Here is a 10,059-nt window from a genome sequence, read left to right on the forward strand (position 1 = left end):
TTTTTTTTTTCATTTTTTTTGGGCAAAAGGATATTTCAATTTTTTTTACTTGAAACGTATATTTTTTTTAAAAAAAAACATTATTTTTACTTTTTTTTTCACTTCATTTTTTGTCCCACTCTGGGACTTCAACTTTTAGGGGTCTGATCCCCTTTACAATGAATGACAATACTTCTGTATTGTCATGCATTGGCTGTAAGTGTATTACACACTGTAGTACACTTACAACCTTCCTGCTTGTGAGATCCAGGGGGCTGGATCTCACAGGCTCTCCCGTCACAGCAGCGCGGGGACCCAATGGCTGTTTCCTCCCTGCACGTACATTGCACATGCCGCGGTCAGCGCTGACCGCGGCTGTGATTTCACTGATGCCAGCGCATGCAGCAGGAGTTCAGCTATCAGTGACTGCCGGACCACTGCTGCTGTTCACCATGATGTACATGTACTTCTCTGGTCCTTGAATCACGGCCAGAGATGACGTTCATGTACGTCATGGGTCCTTAAGGGGTAAAGGAGTTGTCCGGGTTCAGAGCTGAACTTGACATATCCCCATTTTCACCCATGCAGCCCCCCGGACTTGAGAATCGGAGCAGTTCATGCATACACTTTTAGTTTTTTTTATTATTTTTTTTCAATGCATTTTTGATACTTGTTCCTTGTACACTGACCTCTGCACAAGATACCTAGTATACTCTGCCATAGATGTCAAGTGAGGTCATATTCAGTCTGTTGTGTCTATGGTCTATGTGCTCTAAACAAAAAGTCTTGACAGGGTCCAAATTGGTTAGAATTGGTTGTTTTTCTTTGTAATTTCTAAAGTACTATGCCATTGAAAATTAAATACAAAATACTGTCCATCTGTAACCGGCAGCTCCTATATATAGATTGGTAATTTATTATTATTTTATTACTGCTGTGAGAGGAAGATGATATCTGAAGGGTAATTTTCATGATTATAGTAGGTATAGAATTGGGATGTTAGCATGACAGCTCTGTTGATCTCTTGAGTGGCCTAGATATAAATGCCTCCAAAAAATTGCATTGATTAGAGTAATGTGTAATGCTGTAATAGAGTCAATACGAGGGGGCTCTCTCTAGTCGCAGTGATGCTCTGACTGTAAAAGTAAGTTAAGTGAGACTGTTTGCTATGCTAAAAGTTCAAACATAGAGAAAGTTCAAACTTCCTATTTCAAAATATCAAGAAAACTGTATATCTGTGTTTTATAAAGAAAATTCCCTAGAATGCTCACATATAGATTGTTAATATGTGATAAAACCATTAGACATAGTTAGAGCTCAACTACAGACAGTCTTTTTCAAGAAAAATACTGTAGTCAAAGCGCTGTAATGCTTGGTGAATAAAAGTAGCATCTAATAATTGGACTGCTGCATTTATCCTTATTTTTTTTATATGTACCGCCATTCATCTGAATTGCTGCAATTCAGTAATACATTTTCCAAATATTTGGCTAGCTGCCTTTCAGGCTACCCTCTAAATTAGGCATACTTCGATTTTAATGATGTTTCCGTACAGCAAATGTATTGATTCATGGAGCTAATGTTTGTCTCGCCGGTGAATTACTACTGTATTTATATCTGCATCTTTAAAAACAATTTAAAATAGGAATCCAAGTTGGGCTTTGGTACTGGCTGGTACATCGGTACCAAAGCCCAGTTTAAATTACTATTTCAAATTGAGTAAAATTTCTTTGTATGCTGACAATATATTCGTCAGGAATACTCCTGTAGCTTTTCCAATTATTATTGAAAATTATCAGAGGTTTGGTGTTTTCTCAGGTCTATTGATCAACTGCAGAACTCTTCAATTTACCTTGTATGCAGTCACTCCCAGTCTTAACTTGAGGTTTAGTTAATGATGATATATTGTAAGTGTTCACACTTTGTATTTGTAAGCCGCAAAAAATTGGGAAAGGATTTAGGTGATATTTCACAATAGCATTGGGAGAATTTTTTTTAATATTAAATATGCTTCATACAATGCTTCTTGGGACTGTTCACAGAGGCACATTATTAATAGATTATATTATATGTCAGTTTTATTTTTTATTTTTTCATTTAAAATCCAGAAATCCAAAATGTTTTGAAGTGTTGGCTGTCCTGATTCATCTTCTTTGGAGATGTCCAAAGCTTTGTTAATATTAGGAGATAGTTGCTTTAATATTCAGTGAGTCTTATAAGATTACAATTCCAGTTTGTCCTGTTATTTGTAGATTAGTGGACACTACGTCCCGTAAAGGGGTTTTCTGAGACTTTTTAAAAGATGCCGTATTCTGTGGATAGTTCATCAATATCTTTCCTTAGACCAGTGACATCACCGTTCATTAGTCACATGGCCTAGGCGCATCTCAGCCCCATTCAAGGAGCTGTGCTTGGTAAAATAAAAGAAAGCCAGAACACTCACAGGAGCCCAGGTGATTTCTCAAACAGTTGAAGGATGGAAGTCCATGGTGTTGGACCACCACTGTTCAGATACTGATGACCTATCCAGAAGATAATAATTTTTGTATCATATTCTGTATTAGGATACAAGATCACTCCTTGTGGTTTAGTCTTCTTTAGTCTTATTTGTTCACCAATGGGCATAGCTTTGTGATAAAGAATTACATGTTATGTCATATATTTTTACTACACAAGAAAATTTTCAGATGTTGTTTTCATTTGCTAATAGTTTACCTTTACAATGATATATTTATCTTCCACCGTTGCCAAACTTTTTTTTTTTTTTGCAATGCAATTAGTAATAGTTGAAAAACAACCCATGTTCATTGGCACTAATGTGTTTTCTATAGATTTTGGTGACAAAACTCAGGATATAAATGTTGTCAAGCTGTGCCACTGCTGGAAGGCACATTGTACACTAAAAGGTTGCATTTAAAATTATGAAAACGGGTTTAACAAATGTTCCTTATTCTCTTGGTTTTGTTTTTTTCTAGTGCAAAACCGAATTGGCAGAAAACAACAGCACCTCTAGGGCTTGCGTGGTTGTCAGCTGATTCAGATGCATGACTTTGTTCTTAACAAAATAGAGTAAGGGTCTACTTGACATTTTAATTACAAAAAATTATACATTTGATTGTGTTTGCTGCAGTAAATTTTACCTGAAAACATTCTGTCATTGGTTTTCTTGAATGATTCATAGTTTTTGATCATTGCATATATCGGGATGTCTTTGGGGCAAACATGTCTCACTTATTATTGTGTATATAGGCACAGATGTGTATAAATAATTGCCATGTGCCTTCTACAAATTGCTACATGCATGGATAATAAATACATAGAATTGAAACTTGAATGAAACAATATAGCAGTATAATGTTAATGGCTTTTATTGTATCATGTAAATGAATCATCAGCCTTACTAATTGTGACAAAACAAAGTGGAAATTATCTTCCTATCATGATTGTCTTCTTATTATAATAGAAGGGCCAGTTATTAAAAATAAAATAATGAAAAAAGTTGGTTGTGTGAAAATATAAATAGGGCAGGGATAGCACAGATACAATATAAAACATTCTATATCTAAGAATTAAAGATAGACACACTATTGATTCTCAGAGACATTTTATCTACCCTGTTGCATGTAATGAGAAAAACCTGAATCTTTTCAATAAATACTCGATAATCCACATTCTTATACATTCTTTATCTGTAAAGCTCTTTTCACACTGGTGGCATAATGAAACCTTAATAATCATTAGGGTGCTTTGTGGAATAAAAAAAAAAAAACTGCTTTGTGATTAATTAATGTTCTTTGTCATAAAGCATATTTCTTCGTAAGTAGTGCGTGCAATGACAGGGAACTGCGATTACGCCACTCCCGTCATTGCTGATTGTGGCATCTGACATTAATATTAAGGTCTATAATTTAAAAAATAACTAAAATCATACTTACCTCATTCATTTTATCGCAAAGAACCCGCTGCTGACATCTTGATTGAAATCTTGCGTGGCGCATAATCACGTCAGCCGGCATGGTGACGTTATATGTCACTGCGCACAAGATTTCAAGCGGGATCTTCAATCAAGATGGCAGCGGCGGCTCTTTGCGCTCAAACGGATGAGGTGAGTATGATTTTTTATTTTTTTTTACCCATTTCAGTTAAAATTGATTCGTTACCACGGAGCACGTGGAAATTCGGCTTCACGGAAAATTGATTTTTCCATGAAATTATTCAGACACTTATATTCACTCATCACCAATTCGTTAGATCAGTTTTTAAATGAATCAGAACTGATCTTGATGAATTCCATAAACCTAAAATTTCTGCCTGGGTTTTGAAATTTTCAACACTTGAATAACCCTGCATGCTGTCTTTACTGTCATAATGTAACCCCTACAGAAAGAGAAAACACACTCATATCAATCCCATCCCAACACTTTCTAGTCTTTTTCTAACAGGTAGGGTTAATGTGTCAGTTATTAGGGAGTTGTGAAAACCTACAGTATGAGTGCATAAAAGGATTTTTCTTTGATTAACATCATTAACACAAAGTAGAAACAATTGGCACTAAACTTTTCTTAACCTTTTTATTGGCTGTCCTAAGCAATGTTTTGAATATAGTAAATTTACTGCTGTCACATATTTCTACATTGTATTAAAAATGTAATAAATATGACTGCTTAAACTGCTTAAATAACGATGGCATTACCTTTACATTTAACACATCTTAGTACATTTTACCACATTTAATTTGTTAAAAACTTAAAAAATGTATTTTAAAGGATTGCTCATACCGCTGATTTATTTCAGATGTCCAGAAACACTGGGTAACATGTCCATTAAAATTAGTGCTGGTACCTATCTATTTATGGGGGATTTCGGCTTCCCTACCACACCATTTTAACCCCACTGACATTTCTGAAGATCCTACAATTGGGCAGAACTGGCAGTAATTAAAAAACACTATAAAATGTGTTTGAATAATAAATATCTTATGGAAATAACAAGAAAAAACAAAAGTATTATACCTCAACTTCACTAAACAGAAAGCTTTTTTGACTATATTCCGATGGAACCAAGTAGAATTCAGACAGCCAGTTTGGCAATGAATGGCAACTGTATTAGAGACATTGTGGATAGTTGCAAAAGCAACATATGTGAATCACGTTCATTCATTGAGAAAGACACTGGAAAGGTTAACTCACCAATAGATGACAGGAACTGAATGATGAAGATCACTGATAGAGGTGATGACTGGATGTAAGATGGCATGTAGGCAGATAACAGATGAATTACAGTGAACAGAATATGGAGCAATTTCCGAACTGACCCTATCTGAATTATACACAGAAATTCAGCCAAAATCATACAACAGCAAAGCAACAAACAAACCCCCCAAAACAGCAATCATGCTTAATCACGGAATAGTATAGAACATATTGAGGAACTTAATATGGAATTAGAATTTGCCACTATTATTGCCACACGTTAGATGTGAAAATTTCTGATCTGCTACAGTTTCAACTGTAAGTGCTACTACTGCAAAGTGGAAGAGTCTAGAAATAACAACTTAGTCATGAAACAGTAGACCATGCAGTTCGGAGCAGGGCTGCTTAGTTCTCATGGTCAAGCAGATGCATAGAAGCCTCAGATCATTATTCGCAATGCCAATTGCCAGTTGGAGTGGACTCCGATTTGCAGCTAAAACAGCTTACAGTCTTCTGGGAAGGCTTTCTACAAGATTTTGATGTGTCTGTGGGAATTTTTCCCCATTCATCCAGAAGAGCATTTGTGAAGTCAGACACTGATGTTGGACGAGAGGGTCCTGCTCTCAATCTGTGTTCTAGTTTATCCCACCTCTGGAATGAATGCCGCTCATCCAATTACAGGATGCAGCGACAAACTGCCTCAGCCAGTGATTGGTTGAGTAGTAGTGCCAGCCATTTATTGCTGTATTGAGACAAGAGCAGGAAGTGCAGTCCAGCAGGGACTCAGGCACCATTAGAATGAAAGTAGCAGGGGATCAGTGACATGAGTATAAACACTTTTTTGTTATAATCTTTACTGCCCAGGGAAACTCAATTAGATTGGGCTAAAATACCTCTTTTTAACTGACCATTCACTGACTTTTGTTTTGTAGAATGATGGCAGCATACAAAAAGCTATACACTGACGAGCAAAAGGGTAATAATGTTTGCACTTTTGAATTTCAGGCTCCATAGCTCACCATCCACAACAGCTTTGAATGTGAGAGTACCATCATTTTATAGACAATCACCTTGGCTATCTCATACATAAATTGGAGCTGCAACTATATAGCATATGATTAGTTATGCACATGATTGTCATGTAACTGCATTGTTGCTGTTTTGCTCCTGGTGGAGGAACAATCTTTTTCTTCTTGTATAGTACAAATTACAACCTCTTCTTACATTCCCTAATAGCTCAATGTGTTATTAGGTTGATTTCCAAGCGAAAGGTCACTGGTCTGAATTCAGGAGCAGCCAAGAAAAGAGAAACAGCATCATCCAGCTCATCGATAGCGGTATCATTGCCAAGAAAATAGCCAAACTGTATCATGTGAGTGCCATGACAGTCGGAAGAATACAAAATGGATCCATCCATCCATTCCAAAGCCAAGAGGTGGACGCCCAGGCAAAATAGTCTTCAACAAGTCGGCTCATCACAAGGTCTATCAGTTCTGGCGTGACAAACATGGTAGCGCAGGTGGCTCGTATGTTTCATAATAAGGAGATCACAGACGTCCATGCAAGCACCATGTCATGTGCATTACACAAGTCTGGAATTGTGGCCCAAAAAAAGGTGAAGATGAAGAAGCATCAACATTAATAACGTCATAAGAAGCATCAGCTCGAGTTTGCAAAAAAGTACAAAGAGTGGACAGTAGAAGATGAGAAACTGGTAATTTAGAGTGATGAGATGAAAGTCAGTACACTGGGCTCTGATGGGTGCAAATGGGTCTGGAAGAAAAAGGTAAAAGGGGCTAATGGATCAAGAAATTAAAGGAACTCTCAAGTTTGGTGGAGGAAGCCTGATGATAGGGGTTGTTTCACAGCCAAAAGCTTTGGATACATGACCAGGATCAATGGTGGTCTCAATTAGTGATGGACGAACATCGGCCAGGACGGTTCGAAAACGCGATCGTGCAAACACGATCAAATGTTCGCGAATCGCAAGTTCACAGCGGGCCCCATTCACTTTAATGGCAGGCGAACTTAAAAAACCTTCAGCTCATATTTGCAGCCACCAAATACTTAGTGAAATTGTACAAATAGTCCCACAACATGGACAGTGACATACTAGAGGGGGATCAATGACAAAAATTCCAACAAAAAATATGTATCTTAATCAGGGGAAATTTGTATGCATCTTAAAGGGAAATTCTCTGAAATGTGTCCTGTTGGAGCCTAAAAAAATCTTATTTTAGGCCACTGGAGTACGGTCCTTAAAAATTAGGCATTCACCTGACATAACCGTGAACGAGCAAAGTTTGCTGCGAAACGACCGCCGGGAGAACCGCAAAGCCATCTCTAGTCAAGTGAAGTAGAGGTGCTAGATTGGCTTCCATAGTCCCCAGACCTCAACCCAATTGAACACTTGTGGGTAAAGTTGAAGAAAAAGCTGTATTCCTACCCAAATGAGTAAACCAGTTTGCACCAACATTGGGAATGTGTAGAAGAGACCTGGGAACAGATTTTGGTCGAGACATTCTTGAATCTGATCAAGAGCATGCCCAGAAGGATTCAGGCAGTGTTGAAAGCCATTGGTGGATTTGCAAAATAATAAAAATTTAAATTTAGAATTTAAGGAGCAAAACAGCAACAATGCAGTTACATGATAAGAATCTGCATAACTAATCATATGCTAAATAGGTCTAAATCCAATTTATGTATTCGATAGCTTAGATGATTGTCTATAAAATGATGGTAGTCTCACGTTCGAAGCTGTAGTGGATGGTGAGATAGTCAAAAGTGCAAAACATTGTTACCCTTTTGCTCATCAGTGTATATACGTAATAACAATCACAAGTAGGGTTGAGCGAACTTGTGTTTTAAGTTCGGCGTCTAAAGTTCGGGTTCGGGTTATCGAAGAATCGCGTTATGAATTCTGCTACCATGGACCATAATGGAATTTAGAATCCATAATGCGATTCTTTGATAACCCGAACTTTAGACGCCAAACTTAAAACACAAGTTCGCTCAACACTAATCACAATCAGTTGGTCTTCTGGCCTCTTCCACCTTGTTATCATTATGTGGTACCTGCTTTTGTGCTTACAATTAGTGATGAGCGACAGGGGCTATATTCAAATTCACAATATTTCACAAATATTTTGTAGAATATTTGTCATATATTCGCGAATTTCGAGAATTCGAGATTATTTTATTAAATGCAAAAAAACGCCAATATAAAAATCGCGTAATGCGAATTTGAAACGCGAAATACGGGTGTGGGTCACTTTGGCTACATTTTTCAAGCTGCTAGAAGTTTCATGAGTTTCTCCTGAGACTGGAGAAAATAGTTGGCAGAGCAGAACATTACAATAGCTTTATTTGCAGATAGAGTCAAGTGCTCCAATATATTCGCGATTGCGCTAATCGGCAGTGATTAGAATATTTTTTCGCACGATGTGCAACTTCACATTTTAGCAGGTCTGACTACAGATCACTGATTGGTGCACTAAGTATTGTTGTGAACTTGACATTGCTTCCTTCTCATTGGCCCACAAGCAAGAAGCAGAGAGGAATCATGTGTTTAGATGGGAAAAAAAATCTAAATATTCGATATAACAAATATATAGCACTATATTATAAATATTCACAAATTCTCGAAGTGGCGATATTCGTGATAAAAATTCACTATTCGAATATTCGAGCTCAACACTACTTACAATATCATTATGATACGCCTGATTTATCATACCTGACTCTCCAGTAGTTGTATTATCACCTATACCCCATATTTTCTACCCTGCTCAGCCTAATGTTATGTATTAATAAATAATTTAAAAATAATAATTTGGAAAAGAATCAGGTAAAAGAAACTTACCACGATTATAACATCTACGGTGGACCCTATCTGTAGGCATGTAGCTATAACATTAATCCCTTTCCTATATTTAGCAATCCTTGTCAGATAGCACAGGGAGATAATATATTTGTACTACAGGTGCAAATCAATAAAACATCAGTTGTGTATGTAATGTTAAATAAAATAAATGTACGTTTCCTTGGGCTGTTTAGTTATTTTTTCCATGTTTCAATAGTTCAAACCTTCAATTAAAACTGATATTGTTAGAAGCCAGAAATATGCCATATCTACTCACTAGCCACAGGCTTTGCACTGTAGTGTTAGTACAAGATATCCTTTCATGAACAGAACTCTAGGCCTGCTTTATGTCTTCAATGATTACATGAAAGTAGGAAACTAGAAAGACAATACAGTGGTATTACGCCATCATATAGCATATGTTTCAGAATCTCCCTTTATCAGATACATGTAATATAATATAATAACACATATACAACAAATAACCCATAAGTGTTCTTATGTACTTGACAAATTGATCCTATTACTATGAGCACTTAATTAAATTGTGTGGTTTAAAGTTCATTCAGAAATGGGTTATCAATGATCTTTTTACATTTTAAAGTATGGTAAATCATAAATCTGCTAATTGTGCTAGTCGTTTTATGGCTCTCCTGGTAAAAGTTAGTGACGCACAGAATTCACCCCCATAAGTCACTGAATAATTGTTCATGATTTCGGTGTTGCTCTAATACACTAGTCTACACATGCTATTTTACCATACTTTACAATATTGTGGACAATCAGAATAAAACAACTATTCCTGTAATATTGCTGTCAAATCTCAATGAATTATAGACATCACAGTTTAGTGATATGTGATACATGTAGAAGAAAATAAAGGCAAGCATTAGTGTCAGTAAACCCTTGAGTAGAGATGGCCTTGCGGATCGCTCGAAGATTGTTTTGCGGCGAACTTTGCCAGTTTGCGATTCACATATGGCGATATTCGCATTCGCCTTATTTTTTTGCATAGCGCCGAACTTT

This window comes from Bufo gargarizans, chromosome 5, assembly GCF_014858855.1.
Source record: "Bufo gargarizans isolate SCDJY-AF-19 chromosome 5, ASM1485885v1, whole genome shotgun sequence".
Classification (NCBI taxonomy): domain Eukaryota; kingdom Metazoa; phylum Chordata; class Amphibia; order Anura; family Bufonidae; genus Bufo; species Bufo gargarizans.